This window comes from Aquarana catesbeiana, linkage group LG02, assembly GCF_042186555.1.
Source record: "Aquarana catesbeiana isolate 2022-GZ linkage group LG02, ASM4218655v1, whole genome shotgun sequence".
Lineage (NCBI taxonomy): Eukaryota > Metazoa > Chordata > Amphibia > Anura > Ranidae > Aquarana > Aquarana catesbeiana.
The window spans coordinates 182,573,411-182,591,226 of NC_133325.1; the positions used below are offsets into that span (position 1 = coordinate 182,573,411).

A 17,816-nucleotide genomic window follows, 5' to 3' on the forward strand; every position below is an offset into this window, starting at 1 on the left:
GCATCCAGATCTTTCCACTCCCTACATGCACAGATGAGCACTGCTAAATTCTGGTTGCTATGGGCGATACAAATGCACCCTCTTCATAATGTGTTATAGTGTCAACCTCTCTTCATTCGTACATTTAAAAAAACAACAATTACACTGTATAGTAAACTTTTTTTTAGGTTGAGAGAAAGTGTAGAGAAGGAGGATTAGAACTTCTGTTCATACCTCCTAGCTACAAAGATTTCTCCCTTTCGTTTTGTGTTTCATTGGAGAGATTTCCTCATTTTCTGTTGCGTCTCCAGGCAAGTAAAAGGAAAGTTTCACCAATGGCACCTAAAAGTTAATGTGTTTTAAGTTTATTCCCCTTCCCTTTTTATTCTCCCTCCTATAATAAGGCTTGTCCACAGGCACTGTAAATATCTCCTAAAAAGGTGCACAGTTTAGAAGATATTTACTATATATGCAGCCAATGACGTCACCGACGCATTCGCTCTGAAGGAACGGCCGCACGGGAGTGACGTCCTCGTGGCTCTAGCCAGTCACACAGCCGGAGTCCACGGACCCAGTAGGAAGACTGGGTGAAGATGGAAGTTGCCATCGCATTGCTGGAATGCTTTGTTTTCAGGCAAGTTTCACATAAACTAGCACATTATGGCTTTACCCTTAAAAAAAAAAAAAAAAAAAAAAAAAAAAAAAAGGTAAAGGAAGAAAACCACGCCAAAAGCAGTGTACGAGGCCGCAATATGGTGCCTAGAATTGCTCCTCAGAAACTCAGCTACTGAAAAAGAATGAATATGGATCTTAAAACGTGAGATGTTTTTTCTTCTATTTTGTTTATCATAGATTTTGTAACAAAATCAGTTTGTATTATGACTGGATAGTTTTCTCAGCCTTGTTGACTAGCCCATAGAATTTCTCAACCCAGTTCTCAGTCATACTCTAACTTCTTGACCTGGGAAGGGCTGATATTTTGTATTGCTGCAGCAAGAAATTTCACCAAGACTGTTACTACGCAGTTCAGAAAATAATTGCGGTTTAAAAGGCCACATGTAAGGCTTGCATAACAGAAAATAAATTGTAGATCAAAAGACAATTTGCTTCAAAATATTATCAATGGCAAAACACCTCATTACTGCCATCACTACAAAGTAAGTTGAACAGTCTTATCTGTATTTTGGAGACATTTTCATCTGATAATGCTTATGAATGTTATATGGAACAAAGTCACAGCATCTCAGCTTCTTGGTTAGAGGCAAATTTCTATATATATATATATATATATATATATATATATATATATATATATATATATATATATATATATATATATATATATATATATATATACATACATACATACACACACACACATATATACACACACACACATATACATACATACATACATACATACACACACAGCAGTGTGAACCTGGGCTAAAAGGTGGAATCTATCACACACAGGATGCCCTCAGCCAATGCAAGGAAGTGTATAACTGAATAGTTAAACAATATCCACCTAAATAATAAATAAATGACAAAAGTAAGACATTTCAGAACTTTTTCCACCTTTTAGCCCAGGTTCACACTGCTGTGGGATTGAAATTGTAAGAGTTCAGCTGAACTTGCACAATTTCGTTCCAAAAGGTTACTCCGACGATTTCAGAACATGGCCAAATGACAGCTTGGTTCTCACACATCCAAGCGGAGAGCTGCTGCCTGTCAGTTAGCAGCTCTCCTCTCTGCTCCTCCATGCTCACTGAAGCGCTGAGCTGTGGAGGGGCAGGGAGCAGCCGTCTCAGTCTCTCAGCGGCTCACTGAGAGAACGAGACAGGCATCAGTCCAGGCAGATCCAGACTTCATTGTCGTGATGACGTGGTGCCTGGACTGATTTCAGACCGCTCTCTGCTGAAACCGGGTCACAGGAGTGCAAAATGAATTGCACTCCTGTGACCCATAGGAGAAGTCCTGCCAAACTAGCTCAGGTTGGACTACTCCTTTAACCACTTACCTCCCAAGCCAATTCTGACACCTCTCTCCTACATGTAAAAATCATCTTTTGCAAGAAAATTAGAACCCCCAAACATTTTTTTTTTAGCACAGACCCTAGGGCAGGGGTAGGCAACCTGGTGCCCTCCAGCTGTTGTGGCATTGCAAGGCTGGCAGTTATAATTACTCTCAGAGGCATGATGGGACTTGTAGTTCTGCAACAGCTGGGAGGGCCCCAGGATACCTACCCCTGGCCCTAAGGAATAAAATAGTGGTCGTTGCAACTTTATCTCACATGGTATTCGCGCAGCAATTTTTTCAAATGCATTTGAAAAAAAAAAAAAACAAACACCTCACACCAAAAAGTTACCCCTATTTTTTGCATAATGTGAAAGAGCATGTTACGCTTAGTAAATATATATACCCAAAATGTTACGCTTTAAAATTGCACACTCGTGGAATGGCAACAAACCTCGGTACTTAAAAATCCCCATAGGCAACGATTTCAAAATTTACAGGTTACCAGTTTAGAATTACAGGTCTAGCACTAGAATTGTTGCTCTCGCTGAAACGTTCACAGCAATTTCTCACATGTGTTTTATACATTTACATATGTGGGTGTGTATGCATTCGTTTCTGCAAGTGAGCGCACAGGGACGGGGGTGCTTTAAATTTATTTTGTTCATTTTAACTTTTTTTTCCATTTTGACACTTTTAAATTAATTTTTCTTTAATCACTTTTATTCCCATTACAAGGAACGTAAACATCCCTTGTAATAGGATTAGGGCATGACAGGTGCTCTTTACAGCAAGATCTAGGGTCTACAAGTCCCCAGATCTCACCTCTAGACTGGGAAGCCTGAAATTAAAAAAAAAAAAAAAAAAAAAAAAAAAAAAAAACACACCCCAATCAACTAAACACCCACGATCTCAGCTTCCCAGCCGAGAGTCGAGGCAGCGTCAATTTTTTCAAATGCAGAGGCATTTTGAGAAAAATAAATTAAAATATTCCCTCCGGGTGATTTATGTACATTGCAAGGATTATAACCACCCATGTTGCAGATTCCTACCTGTTATTCTTAAGAAATCCATGCATGTCTGTTCCGAGTAGGTCTAATGGGAGTGGTTTCATAATTATCCGTCAGCTGTGGCAGCTGAAGAGCACTGATGTGGAAAGCTGGGCCTGCATCCCTTTAGACGTATTCCTATTGGAAATATCTTACCAAAATTGACATTTTTGTTGCAGGGGATGCCTGAAATCTGACTTGCATCTTAGGCAGACTTCTGGGAAAATTGGTGAGCCAATCACACAAGCAGGAAATTAAGTTTCTGGGGAGTGGTCAGTACACATTCTACAACATTGTATATTGCATTTATAGAAAATTACAGCGGCTGCAGATTAACCACTTCAGTACCCGCCCATAGTCATATGACGTCCACAGATGGGATCTCCCATCCTGGGTGGACGTCATATGATGTCCTGGGATTCCTGGGATTCCCGGCCCGCCGCGTTCCTCAGGACCCGGTGCGTGTGCCCGGCGGCCGCGATGTCCGCCGGGCACCCGCGATTGCCCGTTAACCAGGCCGGCATGTGGATCTGTGTGTGTAAACACACAGATCCACAGCCTATCAGCTCTGAGGAGAGCGATCTGTGTTCCCAGAACGGAGGAACACTGATCGGTCTCCTCCCCTAGTGCGTCCCCTCCCCCTTCAGTTAGAATCATTCCCTAGGAAACATACTTAACCCCTCCCCGCCCCTAGTGGTTAACCCCTTCACTGCCTGTCGCATTTACACAGTAATCAATGCAATTTTATAGCATTGATCGCTGTATAAATGTGATTGGTCCCAAAAATGTGTGAAAAGTGTCTGATGTGTCCGCCATAATGTCGCAGTCACCAAAAAAAAAAAAAAAAATCGCGATCGCCGCTAAAAAAATAAAAAAAAATTTTTTTTTAAATGCCATAAATCTATCCCGTATTTTGTAGACGCTATAACTTTTGCGCAAACCAATCAATATACGCTTATTGCGATTTTTTTTACTAAAAATATATAGAAGAATATGTATTGGCCAAAACTGAGGAAAAAAATGTGTTTTTAAAAAAAAAAAATTGGGATATTTAATTATAGCAAAAAGTAAAAAATATTGTGTTTTTTTCAAAATTGTCCCTCTTTTGTTTATAGCGCAAAAAATAAAAAACGCAGAGGCGATCAAATACCACAAAAAAAAAAGCTCTATTTGTGGTGAAAAAAGGACGTCAATTTTTTTTGGGTACAACGTCGCACGACCGCGCAATTGACGTTTAAAGTGCGACAGCGCTGAAAACTAAAAATTGGCCTGGGAAGGAAGGGGGTGAAATTGCCCTGTATTGAACCGGTTAAAAAAAAAAAAAAAGGAAAATAGGATTTTTGACTTGCCATAAAATCCATTTATCAGTCGTTCATTGACAGACACAGGCTTCTTTATTCAGAACCATAGGGTTATATTGCCCCCTACAGGGAGTAGAACACTAGGCAGAAAAAAAAAAGACTTGGCTACGCCCATAGGCAGTCCCAGGTGATATACACCCCCCTCTCTCCTATAGGCCTTCAGTTATGCAACAAGCAGTACTAGAAGTATTTACAACTTCATATAGGGGCAGGTGCTGCGTCTGTTGTACTCAGAGAAACAGATTTTACGGCGAGTCAAAAGTCCTATTTTCTCATTTGTTCATTGACCGACACAGCCTTCTTTATTCAGAACCATAGGGATATGTTCCAAACATGAGGGGAGGGACAGCCAACACACACACACACACACACACACACACACACACACACACACCCTTTGACAAGGGAAAAACCCTCTAGACTGCAGAACCTTGCGGCCAAAAGAAGCATCTGCAAATGCCAGCACATCCACCTTGTAAAAGTGAAAGTATGCACAGACGACCAGGTGGCCGCCTTGTAAACTTGCGTTACTTACGCCTGATGACGGAAGGCCCAGGAGGCATTCAGCGTCCAAGTAGAGTGCAGGGACTCTGCTCGCAGAAGGTCGCCCAGAAAAGAAAATTCCCCGCTGGTGCAGCAGCACCAGAACCGGGGCCAACACTTTGGTGAAGACCCGAGGAGCGGGGGTGAGACCAAAAGGGTAACGTCGCAAACTTATAATGCTCCTCTCCCACAGCAAAGCGGAGGAACCACTGGTGCTGTGCAAAAATCGGAATGTGCAGGTAGGCATCCTTGATGTCGATGGAGGCAAGAAAGTCCCCTTGATGAAGAGATGCCACCATGGAGCGAATGGACTCCATTCTGAACTTCCGCACCTGCACATAGCGGTTCAGGGCCTTGAGGTCCAGAATCGGACGTACCGTACCCTTTTTTTGGGGGATCGTAAATAGATTTGAATAAAATCCCTGGAGACGGTCCGACACCGGAACAGGGACAATCACCACTTGGAGCAACAGGCCTTGCACTGCGCTTGGAGGGCTAACAAGCGGTCCAATTTTTGGGCAGACTCTCCTCAATGGGATAACGCACAGCGAAACACTTTGGGATCACAAAGGGGCGTTTTGGACGCTCCTATTCTTTATACACAAACTTGTCAAAAAAGGAGGGATAAAGGGAACACTCTTGCTGCACGAGGTGGCTTATGAGTGCCAAAAGGGACCGGCGTCTCCACCGCAGCAGCATCCTCCATTTTTAAAAGTTTCCCGCACAGAAGCAATCAGTGCATCCATCTTCGCTTTCACGTGGGCAGCCACTGGGGCTATATTTTTTTCTCGCAACGAAAGTGGAATTGCCCTTTAATCTTCTGGTGAAGCCATTCCTTTGTTGATTTGGATGTATGCTTTGGGTCATTGTCATGCTGAAAGATAAAAGTTCCTCTTGATGTTTAGCTTTCTAGCAGAAGCTTGAAGGTTTTGTGCCAATATTGACTGGTATTTGGAACTGTTCATATCTTTTGGAATTATGGCCAAAAAAGTTCAATCTTGGTTTCATTAGACCATAACACATTTTCCCACATGCTTGTGGGAGACTACAGATGCGTTTTTGCAAAATGGAGCCGGGCTTGGATGTTTTTCTTCGTAAGAAAAGGTTTACTTCTCGTTACTCTACCCAACAGCCCAGGCATATTAAGAATACGGGAGATTGTTGTCACATGTACCACACAGCCAGTACTTGCCAGATATTCCTGAAGCTCCTTTAATGTTGCTGTAGGATTTTTGGCAGCCTCCCTGACCAGTTTTCTTCTCGTTTTTTCATCAATTTTGGAGGGACGTCCTGCTGTTGGTGACATCACTGTTGTGCCATATTTTCTCCACTTGATGACTGTGTTCCATTGTATATCTAATGCCTTGGAAATTCTTTTGTACCCTTCTCCTGACCGATACCTTTTAACAATGAGATTCCTCTGATGCTTTGGAAGCTCTCTGGGGACCTTGGCTTTTGTTGTAGGATGAGACTAAGAAAATGTCAGGAAAGATCTACTAGAACAGCTAAACTTTATTTGGGGTTAATCAGAGACACCTTAAAATGATGGCGGGTGTGTACTGACTCCTATTTAACATGAGTTTGAATGGGATTGCTTAATTCTGAACACAGCTACATCCCTAGTTATGAGAGGGTGTGCAGACTTATGGAACCCCATTATTTTAGTATTTCATCTTTATTCATTCATTATTTATTCCTCTTTGTTCAACTGAGTCATACAGTTTATAGGACATAAAATAAATTAGAGGTCGACCGATATGGGTTTTTCTCTGGACGATGCCAAAGCCGATATTTAGAAATCGCGGTGGCCGATGGCCGATATATGATGCCGATTTTTTTGGGCCGATATATTAGGCCGATTTTTTTTTTTTTCCCTTCATCTCATAAAATCTAACAGTTAGACCCCCTTCACACTGGGACGTTTTTCAGGCGCTTTTGGGCTAAAAATAGCGCCTGTAAAACGGCTCCCCTGCAGTCTGCGTGAAAGCTCGAGTGCTTTCACACTGAGGCGATGCGCTGGCAGGATGTTAAAAAAAAGTCCTGCAAGCAGCATCTTTGGAGCGGTGTTTATACCGCTCCTCCACCACTCCTGCCCATTGAAATGAATGCGCACCGCTGCCGAAGCGCCTGCAAAGCGTTTCGGCAGCAGCGCATTTAACCCCTTCTTCGGCCGCTAGCTGGGTTATAAGTGCCCCGCTAGCAGCAGAATAGCGCCACTAAAATGACGGTAAAGCGCCGCTAAAATTAACAGCGTTTTACCGTCAACGCATGCCCGCTCCAGTGTGAAAGCAGCCTTAAGTAATAAGTGATACAGAAAATTTTTTATATTTAAACATTTATTAAACAAAACAAACCTCCAATCAGTTCACTTGTATGGAGAATTTAGATTTAAAAAAAATAACTATATCTTAAATATTAAATACACAAAAAACAGGTAATCAAAACTTTTGGACGAAAAAAAATGGGCTAACTTTACTGCTTTTTTTTTTTTTTTTTCATTAGTGTATTTTTTTTTTTTTTAAATTGCGTTTGAAAGACCGCTGCGCAAATACCGTGTGACATAAAATATTGCAACAACCGCTATTTTATTCCCTAGGGTCTCTGCTAAAAAATATATATATATAATGTTTGGGGGTTCTAAGTGATTTTATAGCAGAAAATACAGGATTTTTACTTGTAAGCAACAAGTGTCAGAAAAGATTTAGTCTTTAAATGGTTAAACTGAAAAGTCTCCACAGAGTTCAGTCTATTGATAAAAGAACCTGAAAGAGATACAATGTATCTTCTTATCAGACTTGGCAGGCTGCCCAGAGGAGGAGAGAAGAAAACTTCAGACAACTTGCAATTGACTTATATTACAGAAGTCATTTGCAAGTCCCACAGAATCGGCTTTTTTTTATCAGCACAATTGGCTGATGCCGATTAAGTAAAAAAAGCCAAATATATATCGGTTGACCTCTAAAATAAATCAGAACTTTTTCCACCTTTTTATCATGGTCTCATTTTTTACAACACAGAGGCCTGACATTTTAACACTATATGGTCAAAAATATCAGGACAGTTGAGGTCAGGACTCTGCAGACCAGTCAATTGCCTCCACCCCAAACACAGTCTTCCATGACATTATGGACCTTGCTTTGTGCACTGGTGTGCAGTCATGTTGGAATAGGAAGGGGACATCCCCAAACATGAAATGGTCCAAAATGTCTTGGTATGCAGATCCTCATTCTCCTCTTGGGCTCCCTTGGCCCCTCCCCCTGACAAGTTCCCCCACAGCAAGCAATATCAGACAGAGCCTCAGCTAGGCCCCACCCCCTCTCTCATTGGCTCACTGACTGATTGACAGCAGCGGGAGCCAATGACGCTCTGCTGCTGTCTCAGCCAATGAGAGGCCCGGGCAGCCGAGTCTCTCCTGCAACATTGCTGGATAGAGATGGGGTTCAGGTAAGTATTGGGGGGGGGGTGTGGGCTGAGGGAGACTGCAGCACACAGTTTTTTTTATCTCCATGCATTAAGATAAACTGTCACGAATCTGCAGTAATGTTTCATGCCCTGCCTGCTTACCTCTGGTCTGTATCAGATTTAGGGACTGCACTCTCACCTGCATGTTTAAAGTAATCTTCTCTTAGTGTGGCTCCACCCTAGCCTTTAAAAAGAAACACTATTTAACACCATGCACTGCAAGCCTGCCTTGCCTGAGCCATAATGTGTTTAGGCTCCCCTGTGTTTCTTGCAGTGTGCTTTACGTTTGATTCCGTTTACAGACTTTGGCTTGTTTCCCGACTATCCCTGTCTGCTTGTAGCCCCAACCTTTGGCACGTTCTGAATATCCCTGTCTGCTTGTTACCCCGAGCCTTGGCTTGTCCTGACTATTCCTTGTTGCCCTGCACTGCTGCTTCCTCTCCATCCACCAGAGCCTGCCGTGAGCTGGGAGACCCTGGGGGCTGCGACCTGGAGTCAGCTGCAGAGAAGGCCATCCTTACTATCAGAGGGCCTGGTGAAAACCTGCTGACTTAGACTCCGTGTCCTGGGGAATCTTATGCTCTAGCTTCCTGCTTGATCTGTGTCGGTGCTCAGGTGGAGCTGCTTTCCTGAAGCACCAGAGCTCCACAAGCTTAGCGGTGCGCTCCAGATCCCAGCGGTGTGCATCTGTCACCTGGACTCAGGTGACCTGACACAAACCTTCTGCCTTTATAATCACTTGTAGAGTTTGCTTCACCAAGCTCAGCCCCTGAAAAACGACCCCACACCATAATCCCCCCTCCACCAAAGGATTTGGACCAGTGCACAAAGCAAGGTCCATAAAGACACAAATGAGCAAGTCTGGGGTGGAGGAGCTTGACTGGCCTGCACAAAATCCCGACCTCAACCCGATAGAACACCTTTAGGATGAATTAGAGCAGAGCCTTCTCGTCCAACATCAGTGCCTGACCTCACAAAATGCGCTTCTGGAAGAATTTTCAAACATTCCCATATTACACTCCCAGATCTTGTGGGCAGCCTTCCCAGAAGAGTTGAAGCTGTTACAGCTGCAAAGGGTGTACCAACTCCATGTTGAACCCTATGGACCAAGACTGGGATGCCATTAAAGTTCATGTGCGTGTAAAAGGCAGGCGTGCCAATACTAGGGATGCACCGAATGGGTTTTTTGGGGCTGAAACCGAAAATAAATCTTCCTTGATCCCGAAAACCGAAACCGAAAGTGACTGTTTTTAAAAAATATTTTTATACAGGAGATAATCAGAGACTGCAGGGACATGGTACAGGAGATGGCCAGAGACTGCAGGGACATGGTACAGGAGATGAATGCAGCCTACCAGTCAGTTGTAGCAGCCTGTCTGTGCCCGTCATGTAGCCTCACCAGTGCCCATATGTAGCAGCCCGCCACGTCCCTCAGAGTCTCCCAAAGCTGCACTGACAAGGCTGCACTGGGGCAAAGCTGCACTGACAAGGCTGCACTGACACTGAAAAGGCTGCAATGACACTAACAAGGATGCAGATGAACACTGATGAGGCTGCATTGATGGGCATTTAAATGTAAGTTTTTTTTCCTTAAACTTCCCTCCTAAACTTGGGGTGCGTGTTATACGCTGGCGCGTGTTATACGCCGATAAATACGGTATATTACTGAAACTAAAATCTTACCCCCGCTTGTTGCATCCTGCACATCGCAGATTGTTCCATGAGATGTTACAAAAAGGTTCCTAACCAGACATTTGCTAAATACAGCAAACATTTTGATTCCCAGACAGTGGAAATCGAAGTGTGCCCCTTTGATCCCTAAATGGTTTCACTCCATAGAGGATATCTACCATATGGAGGAAACAGTGACCATGGCTAGTGAAAAATACAAAACACTGGTCACCCTGGTTGGCGTTTCAGTATTCTGACCATTATCTGCAATTATACACAGGGTGAAAACACAACAGTACTGGTTGCCATTTCTATTTACGGATGGTCGGATCACTGACTGACAGACTATCACTCTTGTCAATTGTCCTTTGTCCCAATTGGCTGTGATGAGTCCCACAGTGGCACCGCTAGGCCACTGTGACCTTAGACACCCTCTTAAAGAAAAAGATAGATCAGTAAAGATTCTTTATGTTCCATTTTACTTTACTCTACCGTTTTGTAGCCTATATAAATGTGCAAGAGTCTCCAACAGATCATACTTTGTTATACACCTTATTGCCCAATTGGTTTCTGAAATTAGGTAATCTTGGTTCCATGTGGATTTACCCACAACTGTTATCAATGTTTTGTACCATTTTACATCTGTACTCTTAAGTATGTAAACTGCTTTCTCTTTACCCGTTTCCGGACCAGCTGCTGCAGTTATACTGCGGCAGGTTGGCTCCCCTGAATGACCAGTCGTAATTGCGCGTTGACTCTTCAAGACGCTTTAGCAGGCGCGTGCTTTCAGCATGTCCCCGTAACCGATGTGCATGCCCGGTGGGCGCGATGACCGCCGGGCATTCACGATCACTTGTGACAGAGCGAGAACCGGATCTGTGTGTGTAAACACACAAATCCCGGTTCTCAGGGGAGTAGAGACAGATCACCCCCCAGTATTAACCCCTTCCCTGCCAATGACATTTATACAGTAATTAATGGCTAGATTTAGCTCATCGCTGGTCCCACAAAAGAGTATAGTGTCCGATCTGTCCACCGCAATGTCGCAGTCACGATAAAAAAAAAAAAAATCAATCGCTAATCACCGGCATTACTAGACATGAATCTATCCCCTATTTTGTAAACTTTTGCGCAAACCAATCAATATACGCTTATGCAATTTTTTTTTTTTTTTACCAAAAATATGTAGAATACATATCGGCCTAAACTGAGGAAAAAAAAATTGTTTACTTTATTATAGCAAAAAGTAGAAAATATTGTATTTTCAAAATTGTCGCTCTTTTTGTTTATAGCACAAAAAATAAAAGCCGCAGGAGGTGATCAAATACCACCAAAATAAAGCTCTATTCGTGGGGGAAAAAAGTGCCATATAGCAAAAAAATGGCCTTGTCAGGAAGGAGGTAAATTCTCCAGGGGGTGAAGTGGTTAATAAAGAAAAAAAAAAAAAAAAAACTCTGGTTGGCCAAGGAAAATTTAATGCAGCAGATGAAAGACACAAGCATTTTCCCTTCTGCATCAGATGTCCAACAGTACCATCAGCAAACTGGCAGAAACCAGTGGGACCCAGGTACACCCATCTACTGCCTGGAGAAAACTGTCCAGAACTGGCTTTCATGGAAGAATTGTGGCCAAAAAGCCATACCGACATGGACGGCTAAGCGACTCAACTATGCAGTAAAACAAACTGGGGTGCAGAAAAGTGGCAGTAGGTGCTCTAGGCTGAGGAGTCAAGATTTGAAAGATTTGGCTGTAGCAGGAGGCAGTTTGTTTACCGAAGTTATGGAGATCGGTACAACAATGAGTGTCTGCAGGCGACAGTGAAGCATGGTGGAGGTTCCTTGCAAGTTTCGGGCTGTATTTCTGCAATTGGAGCTGGAGATTTGGTCAGGACCGATGGTCTCAATGCTGAGAAATAAAAGATATATACTTATTATCCATCATATCATACCATCAGGGAGGCATGCGATTGGCCCCAAATTTATTCTGCAGCAGGATAATTGAATTTACATTGTCCCTTTTATTTCTGTATATGGATGGCACTGTAATTTTAATAAAAAAAAAATAGAAAAGAAGTACTTCTTTCCTAATCGATATACAGCTGTCACATGACCTAGATCTTTCCCAGCCTGTCTGCAGGGAAACATAAGCAGGACAAGCATCTAGTTCTGCTACTGCTCAAATGTTCAAAACAAAATAGCCTTTGGAATACAGACTAAAAAAACAACAATAAAACCGTTTTAAATTGGCATACAAATATATATTTGGAATCAAATCTTTATTTTGTGGAAATAAGGCATGGGCAGATTTCTGCCAGTCACAGGCCCTTCAGCCTGTCTTAGAATAAAAGGAAGGTGAAGCCACCATTAATCTACATGCAATATCCCACCCCCATTGTGTTTAGCTAGGGGTGGAGGGAGGGCATGGGCTGTCATTTACCACTGTGTGACTCTATAGTCACATGGGCTGCTCAGATTTGATAGAGAAGAAATGCTCAGCTTAGAAACAGAGCATGTGCTCCAGTGGGTGGCATGTTAAATCTTGCTCCTTCATGACCTATAGCCACCACTGCTACCCAACACTTCCGGGAATGCAAGACCGCATGTCCTGCGCTGTGATTCCTTCTGTTAATCCAGACATCACTACAGGTTGCATTGAGATAGGAATGGCAGGAAATATAACCTGAAACGTGGGAACAGTAGTGGTCGTAGCCCACCCAGCAAAAGGGTGGGTTAGTATGCAAGTATTCCTATGCTTTAAAAAGTAATTCCAATGTCTGCCACGATGACATAAGTCGCTTAAATGGACACAGATAGAAGACACACTTGAGTTGCTTATGTTGGTTTTATGTTAAAAATGCATTTTTTTTTTAAACCGCTTGCTGACCAGCCGCCATCACACTGCGGCAGGTCGGCACGATCCCGCGAACCATCATAGTTATACGTCGGCTTGCGGGATCAGGGATAGCAGGCACAGGCCCGCTGCACAGCGGGGGTGCCAATGCTCGTGGCCGATGACTGCCGGCCACGAGCGATCACAAGCACGAGGGACAGAACTTGGAAGTGTGTGTGTGTGTGTGTGTGTGTGTGTGTGTGTGTGTGTGTGTGTGTGTATATATAAACACACAAATCCGTGTTGTGTTCTGAGAGGAATGAGACTGTGTTCCAATTAGCTAGGAACCACGATCGGTCACTTCCTCTAGTCAGTCCACTCCCCCTTCAGTTAGAATCACCTCCCAGGGAACAGAGTTAACCCCTTAATCGCCCCCTAGTGTTAACCCCTTCACTGCCATTTTTTACAGTAATCAATGCCTTTTTTTTAGCACTGATCGCTGTATAAATGCCAATGGTCTCAAAAATGTGCCAAAATTGTCCGATGTGTCCGCCATGTCGCAGTCATGATAAAACAAAACAAAACACAAAAACGCTAAAAAACCTCTATCCCCCCATTTTGTAGATGCTATAACTTTTGCGCAAATCAATCAATATACGCTTATTGTGTTTTTTTTTTTTTGTTTTTTTTTAACCAAAAATATGTACAAGAAAGCATATCGGCCTAAACTGAGAAAAAAAAAAAAATAGCTTTTTTAAAAAAAATAAATAAAATAAATATTATGGGGATATTTATTACAGCAAAAAGTACAAAATATTGTTTGTTTTTCAAAATTGTCGCCTTTTTTGTTTATAGTGCAAAAAATAAAAACCGCAGAGGCGATCAAATACCACCAAAAGAAAGCTCTATTTGTGGGGGAAAAAAAAAAAAAAAAAAAAAAAAAGGATTTTTTACTTACCGTAAAATCCATTTCTCTGAAGTTCATTGACAGACACAGCCTTCATAACGATATAATCCTATCGCCTCTATTAGGAGCAAGGATGAGCTCCGGCGTGTTCGCACAGCCCACGTGCAGAGCCCGCCAGGAAGTCGGCACTGCGCTGATCATAGGCAGTGAGACATTGTCCCGATGCGCGGCTGTAGAGATCGGGAAATGTCTCACTGCCTGTGATCAGCGCAGTGCCGACTTCCTGGTGGGCTCTGCGAACACGCCGGAGCTCATGCTTAATTTTGCTTTTTGTTCTGCCTAGTCCTACTCCCAATTAACACCTGGCTACGCCCATGGCCCGTCCTTCAGTCAGTATATAACCCCCGCCCTGCTCTAGGTATTCAGTTTGGTAGCAAGCAGTAATAGAAGCATAAAAAGGAACTCCAGAGGGGTGGGTGCGGTGTCTGTCAATGAACTTCAGAAAAATCCTATTTTCTCATACCTACACTGACAGACAGCCATCATAACGATAGGGACGTCCCAAAGCAGTGCCAACATAAAAAATCCCAAGGCTAATACAAAAGCCAACCAGGTAACAGGAACTTCACCCAGGACAAGCTGGAACCCAACCTGAACGATACTCCTTCAAGAGGACCCTCTACCCAGCGGCCTGCAAAAAAACTTGCGGCCAAAAGAGGCATCCGCAGATGCCAACCCATTCACTTCATAGACTTGTGGACATGTACACCGACGACTAGTAGTCGCCTTGCAAACTTGCACAACGGACACATGATGACAGAAGGCCCAAGAAACAATAAGTGCCCAAGAAGAAAGCGCCATAAAACATAAAGGAGGCACCCAATCCCTTACAGAACAGCCCTCCATCCAGGAGAAGGGTCGCAGAAAAAAAAACAGAACTCCCCCTTCTAGGCCCGTCTGCAAATACCCCTTCAGGGCAGATAAGGCAAATTCCTTGGAAAGTGCTGACTAGGGACACAAGAAAGGCAACACAATGTCCTTATTCAAATGGAATTCCAATAACAGAACTCTTAAAAAAAAAAAAAAAAAAAAAAAAAAAAAAGGGGGGCGTTATCTTGTCGTTCACCTTACCCAGGTTAAGGGAGTGCTTTGCCCTTTTTTTTTTTTTTTTTTTTTTTTTTTTTTACAAAGGGCAAAGCACTCCCTTAACCTGGGTAAGGTGAATGACAAGATAACGCCCCCCCCCTTTTTTTTTTTTTTTTTTTTTACACCCTGTGAGCTGAGGTGATAGCTGCCAAGAGACCACCTTCCGAGCCAGAGTAAGCAGTGGAATCTCCCGAATATCTTGAAAGAGAGAAGCTGCTGGGGAACCGACATTACCAAGTTCAGGTCCCACGGCAGTAGAAGAACCGAACTGGTGGAAACAGACGTCTAACCCCTGGGGGAAAAAAAAAAAAAAAAAAAAACCAGCAGTATGCACCAGCAAGTGTGAGACCGGGAGACGCTGAAGACGACCACCCGGGCCTCGATGGTACTCAAGGCCCATTTCCTCTATTCCCCCCCCCGCAGCACCTGGCTCATTACAGCCAGGCCGTTAAAAACCAGTGACTCTAAAAACACGATGGAAGAACGGTCCATGAGACAGTAGATCCTTCCTGAGAGGCAGTCTCCCAGAAAAACGTTGGCGACCGGGCGCACCCGGTCGGCATACCCAGACCACCGGGACCCATTCAGAATCAATAGAATGACCGAATCACAGCAGCTGTGATCCTGCCAAAAGGCCACAGCAAAGGCTGGAGAGAAGGAAAGGCATAAAAGCAAAACATGGGTCACTAGAGCCACCAGAAGATCCCGTGACCTCGCCATAAACCTTGGTACATTCCTGTTGAGCCAAGACGCAAAACAGATCTACCTCAGGCGTGCCCCAGCGGAGACCAATACGATGAAACGCGGCCCAGTGAAGGGCACACCCCTTGGTCCAACCCCAACTAACCGAGGTATCCGTTTTACAATATTCTCCTGGAAAGCGTATGCCAGAAAAAGCCGGAATGAGAGGCTCTGCCCACTGGAGGATGCTGCCAACAGCCTCTTGGCCCGCCCTGGCGGAGGACATAAGCCACAGCCGTTGCCTTGCCCGACTGGATCCGTACCCCCGAAGTCGATCCTTTCATGATCCAGAACTAGTCTGTTTGCATGAAGTTCCAAGATATTACTCGGTAGTCTGGATTTCACCAACGTCCAACAACCCTGCGTAGAGCTCAGTTCTAGGACCTCTTCCCACCTGGACAGGCTGACATTGGTGGTCACCCTGTTCAATACAAGGGAAGAAAAGGATTTACCCACGAAGAACCAGAAAGCGAAGTTACCAGACTAGGGAAAATCTGGTTTCCCGGCTCAGCTGAATCAGATTGTCCAGAGACCCTGGGTATTTGCCCCATTATGCCAGGATCTCCCCTAAGGGAGCTTGTATGGCATCATGCAAATAGAATAGTCTCAAAAAAATAAAAAAAAATAAAAAAAAAGGAAAGAAGGATAATAAATCGGACCCAACACCCGCATGCAGATCCGCAGAGGAGCCCATCTGCTGAACCGTAAATGAAAAAAAACACAGCATGCAACTTCCGGAGTATTGTCGGGGAGAAGCAACACTCTGGCCAGAGCTGAAGCCAGAGTCATGCTCAGATAATCCAACGATCTGGCAGGGCCAAGCAGACATCCGATAGTATAGACTCTGAGTGAAATCAGTCAAGGTATGTATAAGAATTACAGTGCTCCTCGGAGTAGTCGGGGAGTCGGAGAAGAAGATCGTCCAGACAGCCCAGGATCACAAACCCCCAATGAAGTAAACATGCCAGATCAGGGGCCAACACCTCGTAAACACCCGAGGAGCGGTGGACAGACCCAAAGGGTCAACACCACACGCTCATAATGCCCCGCACACACAGCAAAAAACAGAGGAAGTGCTGGAGACGGGAACACAACAGAATGCGTACGTAGCATTCGTGATGTCGATAGACGTTAGAAAGTCCCCATGACGAAGGAGTGCCACCGCTGTGCGGACGGACTCCATTCGGAACTACTGTACCCCCCATAAGGCATGTACCATGCCCTCCATCCTGTAGACCGAACAGGTTAGAATAAAACCCCTGAAACCATTCTTAGCACAGGAACATCACACCCTACAGTTTTCCCACCGGAAAACTATCTAGTAACTGGACCAGATCAAGATGCGACATGCTACCATTCAGGGTCACCCCCCCAAAATACACGTCTCAGCACCACTGAGGAAACAGAGCTCAGCAACCAGGGTAACTGCGGCCAAGCAACCTAGCGGTCAACTGTAGCACCTGGACCAACAGGTCCGCCAATGCAGCAAGGACAGGGGGACTCTGCTCCCCCTTCAGGTATGTCCGCTGGCCTTTAGAAACCAGAGAATCCTCTACTGGAACCATGGTTGCCTTGGGCAGCCTAGAGATAGAAGGGTCCACTACTGGAACAGTCCACTACTGGAGGAGGGACTCCCCAAAGGGGTACCTTACAGCAAGTGTTCTTGGAAACACCAAAGACACTTTGGACACACCCAGTCCTCATGGACAAAATTTGTCCGAATAAGAGGGAGAAGGGAATGCGTTCGCCGCGCAAAACCGATAATCCAAAAAGGGATACCGGCACTCCGCCACAGCCACTGCTGCACCATCTTAAAAAGGATCCTGCACAGATATAAGTGCGAAAACCAGCACCCCTCGAGCGAGGCCCCGCACAGGAAGACAGACTGAAGTCCCTCCATAGAACTGGGGCCCCTCACAGGGGGCACAGACCGTGGCCCCCCCACAGGAGACACAAACAGTTTCCCCCCCCACAGGGGACACAAAACGTGAGCCGTGGCTGGTAGGCCGCAAACCCGCGGCCTAAATTTTTGCCCACCAGCCACGAGTGGTGGCCCCTGCTGGTAGGCCGCAAAGCCGCAGCCTAGATTAGCCCCAGGACCTCCGAACACCC

General features: G+C 44.5%; 1 protein-coding gene across 3 annotated transcripts in view; it reads right to left on the reverse strand.

The window, feature by feature from the left end:
- Window positions 1–17,816, reverse strand: part of RNF41 (ring finger protein 41) — a 154,141-nt gene that overhangs the window by 78,196 nt on the left and 58,129 nt on the right. The window lies entirely within an intron of this gene.